This window comes from Mustelus asterias, chromosome 20 (genome assembly GCF_964213995.1).
Source record: "Mustelus asterias chromosome 20, sMusAst1.hap1.1, whole genome shotgun sequence".
NCBI lineage: Eukaryota > Metazoa > Chordata > Chondrichthyes > Carcharhiniformes > Triakidae > Mustelus > Mustelus asterias.
The window spans coordinates 29638063-29654281 of record NC_135820.1 but is presented as its reverse complement, the minus strand read 5'-3'; the positions used below and the strand labels follow the sequence as shown (position 1 = coordinate 29654281).

Genomic DNA, 16219 nt, shown 5'->3' with positions numbered 1-16219 from the left:
CTTTACCCTGTCTTGGGCCTGATCTACATGAGCCAAGCTGATTAGAGGAGGCGCGGGTCTTCCTTCTCTAAGGCTTGATCTCATTTGCATCTTAGCCAAAAGGCTGAGATGCCGCTTTTAAAAATTGCTTCATATGAAAATGAAGCTTAAATGCAACCCAATAGCCACTACCAAGTGCAGCATTAGCATAACTACACTTGATCTTAGCCAAAAGGCCGAGAAGCGATTGCTGGTGGATTTGTGTCACACAAACATTCTTAACCTCTCTGTTATTTTTAAGAACTTGCTGGACTTTCATGTTAATTACCCACCTCACTGTAGAAAATTAAGGTTGGCAATTACATTTTAATGAAATGTTATTTATTAATGCAATACCGGTTAACCTCCCTGTCCCAGAAAGGCAACAATATAAATGTTGAATACCATGTGGATAGTTGTACAGATTTTATAAAATATGATTAAGTTAAAATTATATATTTTTAAATTTTCCCTTCTGTCTCTTTTTATGTATGCCTTAATTAATCTTGCTTTCCTTCCCTTTATTTCACTCTCTGTATCTGATTTGACTTTTGTTCACCTTCCTCTTGTCTCTGTTTCATTATTAATTGTTACATTTCACAGTTTAAGTTGGCACCATCATTCACGATGTGGAGATGCCGGCATTGGACTGGGGTAAGCACAAGAAGAAGTCTCACAACACCAGGTTAAACCTGTTGAACTTTAACCTGGTGTTGTGAGACTTCTTATTGTGCTTACCATCACTCACCCCAGTGCTCTGATGTCCTCACTATGTTATAGCTCAAGCTTCCAATGAGTTATTGCGTGGAAGTTTTTGAGCTAATGGATGCAGAAAAATGTCAAACTAACGGGCAACATATAATAGTGCGGACAGGCTTTCCCACCATCATCTTCAACAGCGGTGTCCCACAAAGCCGTGCCCTCAATCCCTTCTATACTCCTTACACACCAATGAGTGTGTGGCCAAATTCCTCTCCAACTTGATTTTTAAGTTTGCTGATGACATCACCGTAGTGGGTCAGATCGCAAACAATAACAAGACCGAGGACAGGAAAGAGATAGAGAATCTGGTGAACTGATGCGACAACAATAATCTCTCCTCAATGTCAACAAAATGAAGGAGATAGCCATCGACTTCAGGAAGGGTCGTGGATGATATGCCTCTGTCTACATAAAAGGGGATGAAGTAGAAATGGTCAACAGCTTCAAGTTTTTAGGTGTCCAGATCACCAACAACCTGTCCTGGTCCCTCCATGCCAACACTATAGTTAAGAAAGCCCACCAACCTCTCTACTTTCTCAGAAGACTAAAGAAAGTTGGCATGTCCGCTCTCACCAACTTTTACAGATGCACCATAGAAAGTATTCTTTCTGGTTGTATCACAGCTTGGTATGGCTCCTGCTCTGTCCAAGACCGCAAGAAACTACAAAGAGTCGTGAACGAAGCCCAGTCCATCACGCAAATCAACCTACCTCCCACTGCCTCAGAAAAGCAGCCAGCATAATCAAAGACCCCACGCACCCCGGACATACTCTCTTACACTTTCCTCTGTCGGGAATAGATACAAAAGTCTGAGGACACGTACCAACCAACTCAAGAACAGCTTCTTCCCTGCTGCCGTCAGACTTTTGAATGGATTTACCTCACATTAAGTTGATTTTTCTCTATACCCTAACTATGACTGTAACACTACATTCTGCACTCTCTCCTTTCCTTCTCTATGAACGGAATGCTTTGTCGGTATAACATGCAAGAAATAATACTTTTCACTGTAATACATGTGACAATAATAAATCAAATCACCCTGCCATTGGAGATGACTGTGGGGAACACATCCACGCTGATCTCAGTTGCCCTGCAGCTATTTAAAACTGGAAAATCTCAGTAGATCTGACAGCATCTGTGGAAAGAGAATAGATGTGGAGATGCCGGCGTTGGACTGGGGTAAACACAGTAAGAAGTCTCATAACACCAGGTTAAAGTCCAACAGGTTTATTTGGTAGCAAAAGCCACTAGGTTTCGGAGCGCTGCTCCTTCCACTTACCTGATGAAGGGGTAGCGCTCAGAAAGCTGGTGGCTTTTGCTATCAAATAAACCTGTTGGACTTTAACCTGGTGTTGTGAGACTTCTTAAAGAGAATAGAGCCAACGTTTCAAGTCTGGATGACCCTTTGTCCGAGCTAATTGCAACGAAAATCAGACGAGATTTATATTATGAGGGTGGGTGTTGGGGGGGTTTGGGGGGGGGTGGCTGTAATTGGACAAAGGAAATGTAAATAATGTTGAAGGCGGCTGAGAGAGGTGCAGAAAGTGTCCATTAAGTGATCAGAAGGTGTGAATGGCAGCGCAGAGGCACAGATGGTTAAGGAACTACCTGAGGAATGTGGCAGTTGCCCAAAAGAGGTTGGGGTGGGGGGGGGCAGTGGGGGGTGGCGGGGGGGGGGGGGCGGGGGGTGTGGGGGGCAGTGGGGGGTGGCGGGGGGGCAGTGGGGGGGTGATGGTGTTGAGGGAAGCTTTGGAGACAAGACGGAGAGGGGGAATGGAGAATTGAAAAAATGGAAATGAGAATGAAGGCTAATAAAAACAGATGAATGAGATGAAAAGATGAAATGAAATAAAATTAATGGAAATGGGGTGACGGTTAAGTCCAGAAGGCTTAAAATGCCAAATCGGAAGACAAGGTGCTGTTCCTCCAGTTTGCATTCACTAGTACATTGCAAACGGGCAAGGATGGACATATGCACAGGAGCACAGGTGTGTTGAAGTTGCAAGTGACAGTAAGGTCTGCTTGCGGTCATCCAGTCTGTGTTTGGTCTCTCCGACGTAGAATAGACCGCATTGGGAGCAGCAAATACAATAGACCAGATTGAAGAAGATGCATGTGAAGCGCTGCTTCACCTGAAAGAAGTGTTTGGGCTCTGGGATGGTGAGCAGGGAGGAGGCAAAGGGGCAGGTGTTGCACCTTCTACGATTAAATGGGAAGGTGCCATGGGCAGGAGGTGAGGTGTTGGTTGTAATGGAGGAATGGACCAGGGTGTCCTGGAGAGAATGGTCCCTGCAGAATGCTGACAGGGGAGTGAGGGGAAGATGTGTTGAGTAGTGGCATCAGGCTGGAGTTGGCAGAAATGGCAGAAGATGATCTTTGGAATGCGGAGGCTGCAAGGGTGAAAGTGAGGACAAGGGGGACCCTATCCTGGTTCTGCGAGGGAGGGGTGGGGGTGAGAGCAGTGGTCCGGGGGATGGGTCGGACGCAATTGAGAGCCCTAAGGACTTGAAATGTTGGCTCTATTCTCTCTCTACAGATGCTGTCAGACCTGCTGAGACTTTCCAGCATTTTCTGTTTTTGTATCTGCAATATTTTGCCTTCAGCTATTTAACACTACATGGAAGTAGGACTTTTGCCCCTTACATGGGAGGAAGCTCCATCTCAGGACACAGCTGGCCAATCTGATTAGCCAGTAGCTTTGTAGTCCCAGGACTACTGTCCCCTGATGGAACTACACCAAGTGCCCAGAGTACAGATGCTTGGATCAGGACAGAGGTAAGTGAGAGGTTCTCTCGGTCAGGATGATAGGGAAGGCTGCAGAGGGGAAGGAGGATTAAGAATGATGTTCTGAGTGATGGGGTGGGGAATTGGGAAACATCTAAAGGGAGGGAACAGACATTGTGGAGGGGTCCTCTGATTGATAAAGGGGACTAGTGATGGAGGGCTCCCTACCTACAGACTTCCCTCCCTTTCCTGATCTGATAACGATCTCATTATTGAGGCCATGCAGAAAGTGGTCTTTATGTGGTCATAATCGGCCACTTAAGATCCTCAATCAGGATGAATATGGGTATGCTGCGCTGGGCTACATCCGCTACCATTAAATATTCACCCACTAAAATTATAAGGGTACTTTTCAGTCGATTGAATCTTACAATTCTCTAAAAGCCAACTATACAAACATAATGGTTTTAATTTCAGACTTATCCAATTTCAATCTCACACCCAACAACATCACCAGGCTCATTGCCACAGGAAATCCACAGGTCCATCTGAAAAGAGGGAAAATTGACCCCTTTGGGCATTAGAAAGATGGCCACTCTAAAGAAAATGACTGAAAAAGTGATAAAGCAGACAGCAAGAAAAAAACCCGGCTGTTCTGGTATAATTAATATCTCTAATAATTTATGTAATACAAACTGTTATAATAAAATTAATGGCTCTTGCTCTGCTGGTAATTTAAAAAGTGATAGATACATATCGGATGTGGCTGCTCAGCCAAGAAACTATTTGCACGGGGGACCAATTGAAAATTTATAGTTTTTTAAAAATGCCTACTTTAACAGAATTCTTTACTGCGTTCTAGTTTATTATGACACTGTGAGCAACATAGTAAATGTTTCTGATGTCTTCATGCAGTTCCCCTGTCATGATCATTAAAAATTGAAATTCTGAAATGATAGAATTAAGCAAATTATAAGAATACAATTGCACGTGAGAAAAGAGGACAAGGTATACTGCAACTATTAGACATTTGAAATTGACTTACACATTATAATTTAACATTCATAAGAACTTGTATTAAAGTTGCCAATGCTCTGAGTTGCTATTGTTCCACTGCCCCCGACACCACTGATGCCCAAACCCACCACATTGTCCACCTGCGAACACCCGCAACTTAATCCAAAATCATTCGGGTTGTTTACATTCTATTCTCTCTGTTGTGATGAGCCAGGGTATAAAATGTTGGTAGTTCCAGCCAGCGTCCTGCAACTTGTCCGAGTGCCATTTAACACGCACAAATCCAATTGTTAACATGGAGGGCATCACAGCCAAACTGAATTTTGTGATCTCCAATTTCCAAATGTCTCCTGTTAAACATGGATCAATGGAGAATGCGCCACTAGCAATGAAGAGGAGTTGGGGGGGGGGGGGGGGGAGTGGGGGTCAATGACCAGGCCATTGGAAAGTGAGCAGGCAACAACAGAGGGAGCAGAATGTGAGACTGACTCTGAGATCTTCCTGGTTCATAGTTCAATTTATGGCTCAGTTCTCATCAACATTGGCAGAATTTGGGGGCTATGTCTTTGTTGACACAAAGCAGTACCACAGGCCCTTCCACAGTCCTGTTCCTTTCAAGCTAATGCCATCAATGCATTACATACTCCTCTGAGTCCTAATGTCGCAGATTTTGATCTCTGTATACTTGAGGAACAGGCCAAAATGGATAGAGTGCAGGGATCACTAGAAAATGGGCAGGGTTCAATGACAGGGAACAATGAAGAGAAGCACATTAATGGAGAACAGGCAAACCTAACTGATATGATACAAAAACAGAAAAATGCTGGAAAATCTCAGCAGATTTGACAGCATCTGTGGAGAGAGAATAGAGCTAACGTTTCAAGTCTGGATGACCCTTCATCAGGGCTCATGTACTAGTAAGGGTTGATGGAGAATAAGCAAATGATCAGTAGAGACTGAGTCAGGGAGATCAATAGAGTGTGAATGGAGTATTAATTGAACGAGAGCAGAAGGTTAATAAATCATGAACGGAGGGAGGGGTTGGTGGAGGTGCTTACTTTCCAATGATCAGGAATTTGTTTGTCTATTTCTCAGGCAAGGATATCAAGTGTTCCTCTGGCTGAGGTCATTGAACAAAACGGAGATGGGAATTCAATCTGGGGCATAATACACCGAAGTGAACTATTTAGAGAGATAGAAATTCACTTCTATCTCCTCAACATATGCAGTTCATTAAAAAGCCCCAGCTATTGTTCCCTGCCACAAAATTTCAAAGCGGTTTTTATAAACTTGCTAAAAAAAGGAAATATCACAATACCAAAAATATCGTTTGTCCCTTGAATTCTATGAATATTAATTTCATTTAATGGTGTACATTTATTGCATTTAACATTTGTAATATTCAATATATCTACTAAATTATAATATAGATATCATGAAAGCCATAAGGATTTGAATTATCTCATCACTAATTTCCAGTGCACAGCTCTACCACACAGCATCTATAAAATGATCATTATTTCAGATGTTAGATATTGTAAAAATGGAATTGGAGAACTGCATAAAATTATGATATTATTTTGCCAATTGTGCTTTGGGAATATTAAAATATACTTTAGGCAGATAGCTGTGTCACGGTCTTTAACTAGCTGATTAGTTTTACCAAATAGTGATTGTTTGTCTGAATGCAGAGGAAAAGGGAGGACGTGCATTTATATAACAACTTCATGGCATTTCAAATGCTTCACAAACAATGAAGTGTATTGTTGGGAAACATGGCAGCCAGATTGCACAGAACAATGTCGCACAAGTAGCAACAAATGTGCATTACATTGACATGTCAGACAAAATTGTCCATTCAAGTTTATTGGGTAGGACTTGAACCCATAACAATCCAGCTGAGGGTGAAGACAAAGAACAAAGAACAATACAGCACAGGAACAGGCCCTTCGACCCTCCAAGCCCGCGCCGCTCCCTGGTCCAAACAAGACTATTCTTTTGTATCCCTCCATTCCCACTCCGTTCATGTGGCTATCTAGATAAGTCTTAAACGTTCCCAGTGTGCCCGCCTCCACCACCTTGCCTGGCAGCGCATTCCAGGCCCCCACCACCCTCTGTGTAAAATATGTCCTTCTGATATCCGTGTTAAACCTCTCCCCCCTCACCTTGAACCTATGACCCCTCGTGAACGTCACCACCGACCTGGGAAAAAGCTTCCCACCGTCCACCCTATCTATGCCTTTCATAATTTTATACACCTCTATTAGGTCTATTATTAGGTAATATTATTATTAGGTAATATTATACAGGTAATATAGGTAATATCTATATAGGTAATATCTAAAAATAGGTAATATCTATTATTAGGTAATAATATAGCTGTGATACCTTCCACATGTTAATAGTCGGTATCAGGATTCAAGAACAACACATTGGTTACAGCAGGAAGAGACTTCCAGCTGCTGGGACCAGTACGAGTTAATGGCCGGAATTTTACGGCCCACCTGCCGTAGGATTGGTGTGGGTGAGGGGTGGACCATGGGAAAGTCCATTGACCTTGGGCGGGATTTTACGGTTTGAGGATGAGCGAGGCCGTAAAATCCTGCCCAATGTCGCCAGGACAGATAACATAAGAACATAAGAACATAAGAACATAAGAAATAGGAGCAGGAGTAGGCCATCTAGCCCCTCGAGCCTGCCCCGCCATTCAATAAGATCATGGCTGATCTGACGTGGATCAGTACCACTTACCTGCCTGATCCCCATAGCCCTTAATTCCCTTACCGATCAGGAATCCATCCATCCGCGCTTTAAACATATTCAGCGAGGTAGCCTCCACCACCTCAGTGGGCAGAGAATTCCAGAGATTCACCACCCTCTGGGAGAAGAAGTTCCTCCTCAACTCTGTCTTAAACCGACCCCCCTTTATTTTGAGGCTGTGTCCTCTAGTTTTAACTTCCTTACTAAGTGGAAAGAATCTCTCCGCCTCCACCCTATCCAGCCCCCGCATTATCTTATAAGTCTCCATAAGATCCCCCCTCATCCTTCTAAACTCCAACGAGTACAAACCCAATCTCCTCAGCCTCTCCTCATAATCCAAACCCCTCATCTCCGGTATCAACCTGGTGAACCTTCTCTGCACTCCCTCCAATGCCAATATATCCTTCCTCATATAAGGGGACCAATACTGCACACAGTATTCCAGCTGCGGCCTCACCAATGCCCTGTACAGGTGCATCAAGACATCCCTGCTTTTATATTCTATCCCCCTCGCAATATAGGCCAACACCCCATTTGCCTTCTTGATCACCTGTTGTACCTGCAGACTGGGCTTTTGCGTCTCATGCACAAGGACCCCCAGGTCCCTTTGCACGGTAGCATGTTTTAATTTGTTTCCATTGAGATAGTAATCCCATTTGTTATTATTTCCTCCAAAGTGTATAACCTCGCATTTCTCAACGTTATACTCCATTTGCCATATCCTCGCCCACTCACTCAGCCTGTCCAAATCTCTCTGCAGATCTTCTCCGTCCTCCACACGATTCACTTTTCCACTTATCTTTGTGTCGTCTGCAAACTTCGTTACCCTACACTCCGTCCCCTCCTCCAGATCATCTATATAAATGGTAAACAGTTGCGGCCCGAGTACCGATCCCTGCGGCACGCCACTAGTTACCTTCCTCCAACCGGAAAAACACCCATTTATTCCGACTCTTTGCTTCCTGTCGGATAGCCAGTCCCCAATCCACTTTAACACACTACCCCCAACTCTGTGTGCCCTAATCTTCTTCAGCAGCCTTTTATGGGGCACCTTATCAAACGCCTTTTGGAAATCCAAAAACACCGCATCCACCGGTTCTCCTCCATCAACCGCCCTAGTCACATCTTCATAAAAATCCAACATGTTCGTCAAGCACGACTTTCCCCTCATGAATCCATGCTGCGTCTGATTGATCGAACCATTTCTATCCAGATGCCCTGCTATCTCCTCTTTAATAATGGATTCCAGCATTTTCCCTACTACAGACGTTAAGCTGACCGGCCTATAGTTACCCGCCTTTTGTCTCCTTCCTTTTTTAAACAGCGGCGTAACATTAGCCGTTTTCCAATCAACCGGCACTACCCCAGAATGCAACGAGTTTTGATAAATAATCACTAACGCATCCACTATTACCTCTGACATTTCTTTCAATACCCTGGGATGCATTCCATCCGGACCCGGGGACTTGTCCACCTTCAGTCCCATTAGTCTACCCAGCACTGCCTCTCTGGTAACATTAATTGTATTAAGTATTTCTCCTGCTGCCAACCCTCTATCGTTAATATTTGGCAAACTACTTGTGTCCTCCACCGTGAAGACCGACACAAAAAACTTATTTAAAGACTCAGCCATATCCTCATTTCCCACTATTAACTCCCCCCTCTCGTCCTCCAAGGGTCCAACATTCACTCTAGCCACTCTATTCCTTTTTATATATTTATAAAAACTTTTACTATCATTTTTTATATTAATTGCTAGCCTAGCTTCATAGTCTATCCTTCCTTTCTTTATCGCTTTCTTAGTCTCTCTTTGTTGTTTCTTAAATTTTTCCCAATCACTTGTTTCTCCACTATTTTTGGCCACTCTGTACGCAGCTGTTTTTATTTTAATACTCTCCTTTATTTCCTTCGTTATCCACGGCTGGTTCTCCCTTTTCTTACAATCCTTGTTTTTTGCTGGAATATATTTTTGCTGAGAACTGAAAAGGATCTCCTTAAAAATCCTCCACTGTTCCTCAGCTATCCTACCTGCCAGCCTGCTCTCCCAGTCTACCTTAGCCAATTCATCCCTCATCCTATCATATTTCCCTCTGTTCAAACAGAGGACACTGGTTTGGGACCAAACTTTCATCTGAATCAGAAATTCGACCATATTGTGGTCACTAGACCCAAGAGGGTCCTTCACAATAAGATCCTTAATTCTACCTACCTCGTTACACAATACCAGATCCAAAATAGCTCGTTCCCTCGTCGGTTCCGTAACATGCTGTTCAAGGAAACTATCCCGACAGCATTCTAAGAACTCTTCCTCCATTCCACCCTTACCGACTTGAGTCTGCCAGTCAATGTGCATGTTGAAGTCCCCCATGATTATTGCCGTTCCGTTTTTACACGCATCCCTTATCTGCTTGTTTATAGCCCTCCCTACCTCAACATTATTATTTGGGGGCCTATATACCACACCTACTAGTGTCTTTCTCCCTCTACTATTCCTCATCTCTACCCATAATGATTCCACGTTTTGTTCCTCAGAGCCTATGTCATCCCTCAGTACTACCCTGATACCAACCCAAGCTCCTCAGTAACATCTTCCATTGTGTTGCTTCTTGCATCTGTCACATTGCATTTTCTAACATTCAAACTTTAAGAGGAACAATTACATTACAAATCTAGACCATGTACCTTGGATGATTTTTCTCTCTTTTCCTTTCGACTGAAGTAATTAGGCTGGATTTTACAGGGCATTCTAGTCATCCACACCACCCACCAATCTAGAATGTCAGAAGGAACCAGCCCACAATCCCAATGGCTGCCCCTCAGCAATTTAATGCTTAGGGCCGTGTCAATTGCTTTAAAGCAAGGCTTGCGCCTCTCTCGGTAGGATGTCTCATTTTAGAAAGCTGCCAGCCATCAGATGGCCAGCAGCTCTGTAATCCTAGCAGCCTTAGATAATGGCAATGACTACTGCTGGAACTACAGGCAGTCCCACCACACTGAGGAACCCAAGCATTGAAGTGTCGGGGATCTCAGTGAGGAGAGCACGGGGTCCGAGTTCAAATTGTCAGGGAGAGGGTTAAAGGGGAGGATGACCTTGTGGGGAAGAGTGCCTCCCATAGACCCAAGCAACCTGCAAAGAAAGTTTTTCACCATCGTGCCCAGCACCAACCCATGCAGATAAAGCTGCCAGGCTTCTTACATGGTGTGCGCCTCAACCTAGCATGATAAAACATCAGCATAGATGGTACGTGGTTAAGCTGGAACTGTATAAAATGTTGGTTAGGCCACAGCTAGAGTATTGTTGCAGTTCTGGAATCCACATTATAGGAGGGATGGGATAGCAGTGGAAAGGGTGCAGAGGAGATTTACCAGGATATTGCCTGGGCTGATGACTTTTAGTTATGAAGAGACATTTGATAGACTGGGATTGTTTTCTTTGGATCAGAGGAGACTGAGATGTATAAAATTATGAGGGGCATAGATAGACAGGAAGAAACCTTTCCCCTTTGTAGAGAAATCACTGACCAGGGGGCGTTGATTTAAGGTAAGGGAAAGGATGTTTGGAGGAGATGTGAGGAAAAACATTTTCACCCAGAGGGTGGAGGGAGCCAGGGACTCACTGCCTGAAAGGGTGGTGGAGGCTGAGACTGTCATAACATTTAAGAAGTATTTAGATGTGCACTTGCAATGCCAAGGCATACAAGGCTATGGGTCAAGTGCTGGAAAATGAGATTAGAATAGTTAGGTGGTTGGTTTTGACCGGCGTAGATGTGATGGGCAGAAGAGCCTTTTTCTGTGCTGTCTACCTCTATGACTATGACAATCGGCCTAAGTCTATTATCTTCAAACCCTACAGTGGCCATTTAAATTTGTCTATTTAAATCTATACAGTACTTGAGGTTGACCCTGGAATCTTCCTGGTTTAGTTCCCATCAACACTGACAGCATTTTGGGGGAATGCACCTTCGTTTCTTGAAACAAATCAGTGCCATAGGCCCTGTTGCATTCTCCTCTGAGTGTTGTTCCCAGGCCTAATGTCGCAGATTACCATCTCTGTATTGTTGAGGAACACACTGTTGGGCATGATTGGAGTTTGGATCTCCTGTAAATGGAAGTGGCAAGCCAAACCATTATTATGGAGAGAAGGAGCTGGATCTGTCTCATGCATGATTCACTGGACCTAGGAGCAGTTTACAGATTGGGGAAGGGGTGGGACTTGGTTGGCAATGCTGGAGAGAAACATGTGGAGATGAAACAGGAGTAAAGGGGAAGTGGAATTGAAAGCAGTGAAGAGGTGATTGAGAGAGAGAGAGGTACAGAAAGAAAGGAACAACATGATTGCAAGACTGAAGTTATTGACAACATTAGAGCAAAGGGCATTGAAGGGGAGAGGGATAGAGGCATTGTTGAGAGGGGTGTTTTGGAATGGAGAGAGTGTAAGACAGTAGCAGTACTTTGGGGTGAGAGGAGGATGGAGAGACGTAGCATGATTGGAGAAAGTGAAGAACAAATGTTCCAACATGAATGAAGGGGTGGAGATTACCCATGTGAATCAGAGGGAAGGAGCCATGAAAGACAGAAGGAAGGGCACCAAGTTGATAGCAAGGAGGGACAGAAGGAGATTATGTTAACTTCCTTATGTGGGAGTGGAAAAGAGGAGAGAAAAAGAGGGCCAGGCTCACTGGAAGCTGTTGGTCAGTTTTATTTTCTATAAGGTATGCATGACTATGGGGTTACATTTGAGTTATTGGGAAATGCCAGCTTCACATTTTTTGACAAAATCATTGCCACTGAGTCAAAAGTTTTGAACTCTCTACTAAACAGCACTGTGGAAGCACCTTCATCACATGCCTCCAGAAGTTCAACAAAGCAGTTCAGCACCATCTCCATGGATGGTCAATAACTATTTGGGTCACCCATGCCCCAGAATGATTTTTTCAAATTATCCTTCATCAGTAATGTTAAATAATTAGATAAGTGCAATACATTTGTAATGAAAGTCCATCCAAACAAAGCCCAAACACAAGCCATAATATATGACTTAGCAAGATGAGTTCACAGCCACATAGTGATTAACCAAAGGTGACCCCTATTGAGCTGTAAATTAACTCCAGATCTGAAAGTACTTTGTGTCAGTGTTATATTGTTACCTTGATGCCATTACCAAGAAACGTATTTTCTTCAATACCTGATTCTACATTCTTCTACTCACCAGTTCCTCAAGGAAGAGTTCGCTAATTTCAACTTGACCTGCACATAGGCTGATCACACTTTGCCGAACTGGACTTTCTTTTAAAATATACTTTCACAGTTCTGTAAGTAGCTCCTAGTCACAAAATTGTCTGTAACTTCATTCACACTTAGTTAGCTGATGAAGATGGCAAGGAAAATGGAAGAGAGATGTCAGAAACTAACTCCAAAGCACTATCTATTGTCTGCAGCTGCGCCATGACAGTTGACATACAAAAATTGAATGGGACATGTTGGCATGGGAATTTACAATGGTAAATTTAAATAGAACAAGTGTGATCAAAGAATTGCAGGAAGAAGTAGTAAAGTGTGCAGATGGGAAACGTAGTCTATGGAAATGCTTTACTAATTTATTTAAATGGTTTTGGTTCTGGTCTTGGAACACTCTAGTCCTTACCATAGATTTTACTTAACAAGACATTACATGACTGTGTGCTGGTGAACTTGCTGAATCCTGTGACAGGTTCATGTGGTTGGAAACAAATGAATTTAATGTACTCATTAGTGGATTGCAGAGGAATTAATGGAATTACTTCAGTGCCTTGTTTACCAATTATCAAAGAAAACATGTAAATGTTCTAAAGTTTCTATGGTTAGTCACATGAAATTCTAGTTTTTTTGTATTAACAATAAAATGCTGGTCTATATTTTTAGTTTATCAATATGAGGGATGGCCAGATTACCAAGAAAATACACTTTTCCACTTTCATCAACAGCATCAAGCATTTTCAGGTATATTAACCAGATACACAGTAAAGTCTTCCCTCCCTGGTCCCAACTTCCCAACCCTGGTCCCTACTGAACAATTCTGGCATTTCCATTGGCCACACTGCAATTTTTGTGGCCAATTATGGGTAGTGGTGTCTTGTTGATTTTTTGCCTACTGGGAACTGGGTCAAGATTGTCTAAATACAAAGAAGAAACTAGCATCTTACCAACTTAGATTGATTGCAATCCCATGAGGTGAAAGGAGGTCCAAGTCTTCCATTCCCAATTAATGACCCAATGTAGGAATCCACTATTCAGTTAACTTTCTATTCTCATTCAGAACGTTAGTGTTTTTGGATCGTAAACTGCTTGTAGTTAATGTAATTTACAATGACCTGGTCAATAAAGCAGAGACATTCCCCTTTCATCCATTCTCCCACCCCCAACCCCTGCTCCGTCATTTGGTTGTCCAAGTAAAATGACAGGGACAAAACTTGAAAGAGTAAAATCTAATTTGAGACCCAGGTCCTAGGAATTCCTTCATCTTGTCAGCATTTTCTGCACATTGCTTTGAATAAAGCCTTCACAGAAACAAACCTTCTCTTCTTGGTCCCATCCCAGAACTGATGTGAAAGTGAAAATGCTTCAACAGAGGAGGAGCTAGTTCATAGAATCCCAATAGTGCCAAAAGACATTTGGCTCATCGAGCCTGCACCAACAACAATCCCACCCAGGCCACTTCCCTGTAATACCATGTATTAACCCTGCTAATCCCCCTGACACTAAGGGGCAAGTTTAGAATGGCCAACCAACGTAACCCGCACATCTTTGGACTATGGGAGGAAACCGGAGGACCGGGAGGAAACCTATACTAACATGGGGAGAATGTTCAAACTCCGCACAGTCATCCAGGGCTGGAATTGAACCCGGGTCCTTGGAGCTGTGAGGCGGCAATGTTAACCACTGTGCAACTATGCTGCCCATGTTGTTTGGTTTCTGAAATGTAACCAATCTGATTGATGCATCTGACTTTCTGTAGTCATGTGACTATGCCATGAGGCTGCATCTGGAGGCAGACATCTTAAAGGCAGTTCAGTTAGGACTCTGGCTGAGATAAGACACTGATGAAGACTGCTTTTGATTTGATTTATTATTGTCACATGCAGTAAAAAGTATTGTTTCTTGCGCGCTATACAAACAAAACATACTGTTCATAGAGAAGGAAATGAGAGAGTGCAGAATGTAGTGTTACAGTCATAACTAGGGTGTAGAGAAAGATCAACTTAAGGCAAGGTAAGTCCATTCAAAAGTCGGATGGCAACAGGGAAGAAGCTGTTCTTGAGTCGGTTGGTACGTGACCTCAGACTTTTGTATCTTTTTCCCGAAGGAAGAAGGTGGAAGAGAGAGTGTCCAGGGTGCGTGGGGTCCTTAATTATGCTGGCTGCTTTGCCGAGGCAGCGGGAAGTGTAGACAGAGTCAATGGATGGGAGGCTGATTTGCGTGCTGGATTGGGCTACATTCATGACTCTTTGTAGTTTCTTGCAGTCTTGGGCAGAGGAGCCACACCAAGCTGTAATACAATCAGAAAGAATGCTTTCTGTGGTGCACCTGTGAAAGTTAGTGAGAATTGTAGCTGACATGCCAAATTTCCTTAGTCTTCTGAGAAAGTAGAGGCTTTGGTGGCTTTCTTAACTATAGTATCGGCATGGGGGGGACCAGGACAGGTTGTTGGTGATCTAAAAACTTGAAGCTCTCGACCCTTTCTGCTTCATCCCCATTGATGTAGACAGGGGCATGTTCTCCTCTATGCTTCCTGAAGTTGATGACAATCTCCTTTGTTTTGTTGACATTAAGGGAGAGATTATTGTTGCCGCACCAGTTCACCAGATTCTCTATCTCATTCCTGTACTCTGTCTCGTAATTGTTTGAGGTCTGACCCACTATGGTGGTGTCGTCAGCAAACTTGAAAATCGAATTGGAGGGGAATTTGGCCGCACAGTCATAGGTGTATAAGGAGTATAGTAGGGGGCTGATAATACAGCCTTGTGGGGCACCAGTGTTGAGGATGATTGTGGAGGTGGTGTTGTTGCCTATTCCTACTGATTATGGTCTGTGAGTTAAGAAGTTCAGGATCCAGTCGCAGAGGGGGGTGCTGAGGCCCAGGCCATGGAGTTTGGGGATGAGTTTCATGGGAATAACAGTGTTGAAGGCTGAGCTGTAGTCAATAAATAGGAGTCTGACATAGGTGTCCTTGTTATCTGCTGTTCTTATACAGTAACATGAAGCAGTATTCATTCAAGGAAATGAATAACGGAGAGCATTCCTTGCTTTCTAAAAGGTTTATGAGCCACAGATTGTACTGTACAGCGCAGAACATGAAGACCACCAGTTTGATCCATGTATTAAGTTAGCTGATCTTAGCCATGTCAAAAGTGAGGATTCTGTAGAAAGTGTAGGTGTGCTCTTTGTATGACAATAATATCAGAACTTCTAAATCATATGTTCTTAGTGAATAGTCACTTAACCAAGGTGGCACAGGACTGCTCCTCCAACTTTTTGTGCCAGAACACAATATCTGATCCTCTTGTTTTCTGCTAATGACTACGTCTTTCTTGGATAGTTTCCCGCAGTGAATAGCCTGATAATTCAAACTGTGGATCTGTATAGTCAGAAAGCAGTTGTTTCTCTCTGAAAAATCGATAGCAGCTAGATAAAAGGCAGTGAACCTTTACCTTTAGTGAAGCCTCTGGACTCATCTGTGGGCTGCATATTAGAGCATCCACAATAGAGACTGGAATACCTTACCGGCTCAGATGAAAGCTACTGAAGTGTGAAATGAATAAAAAATGAAAACTTGGTTTCAAATTTCAAAAATTCTGACTAGGGAAAATGCCAAAAGGCGGCTTTAAGGACTAGATTTTCAACCTGTCCATTTAGTCCTCAAAGCACAGTTACTGACATTGCATCCTCAAATGATAAA

General features: G+C 43.2%; 1 protein-coding gene and 1 pseudogene across 1 annotated transcript in view; one reads left to right on the top strand and one right to left on the bottom strand.

Annotated features, from left to right (window-relative positions):
* The window catches only part of cdh22 (cadherin 22), a 767168-nt gene that overhangs the window by 140362 nt on the left and 610587 nt on the right, over positions 1 to 16219 (top strand). The gene's annotated exons all lie outside the window — the stretch shown is intronic.
* LOC144508831 (U2 spliceosomal RNA) lies at positions 19 to 227 on the bottom strand (annotated as a pseudogene).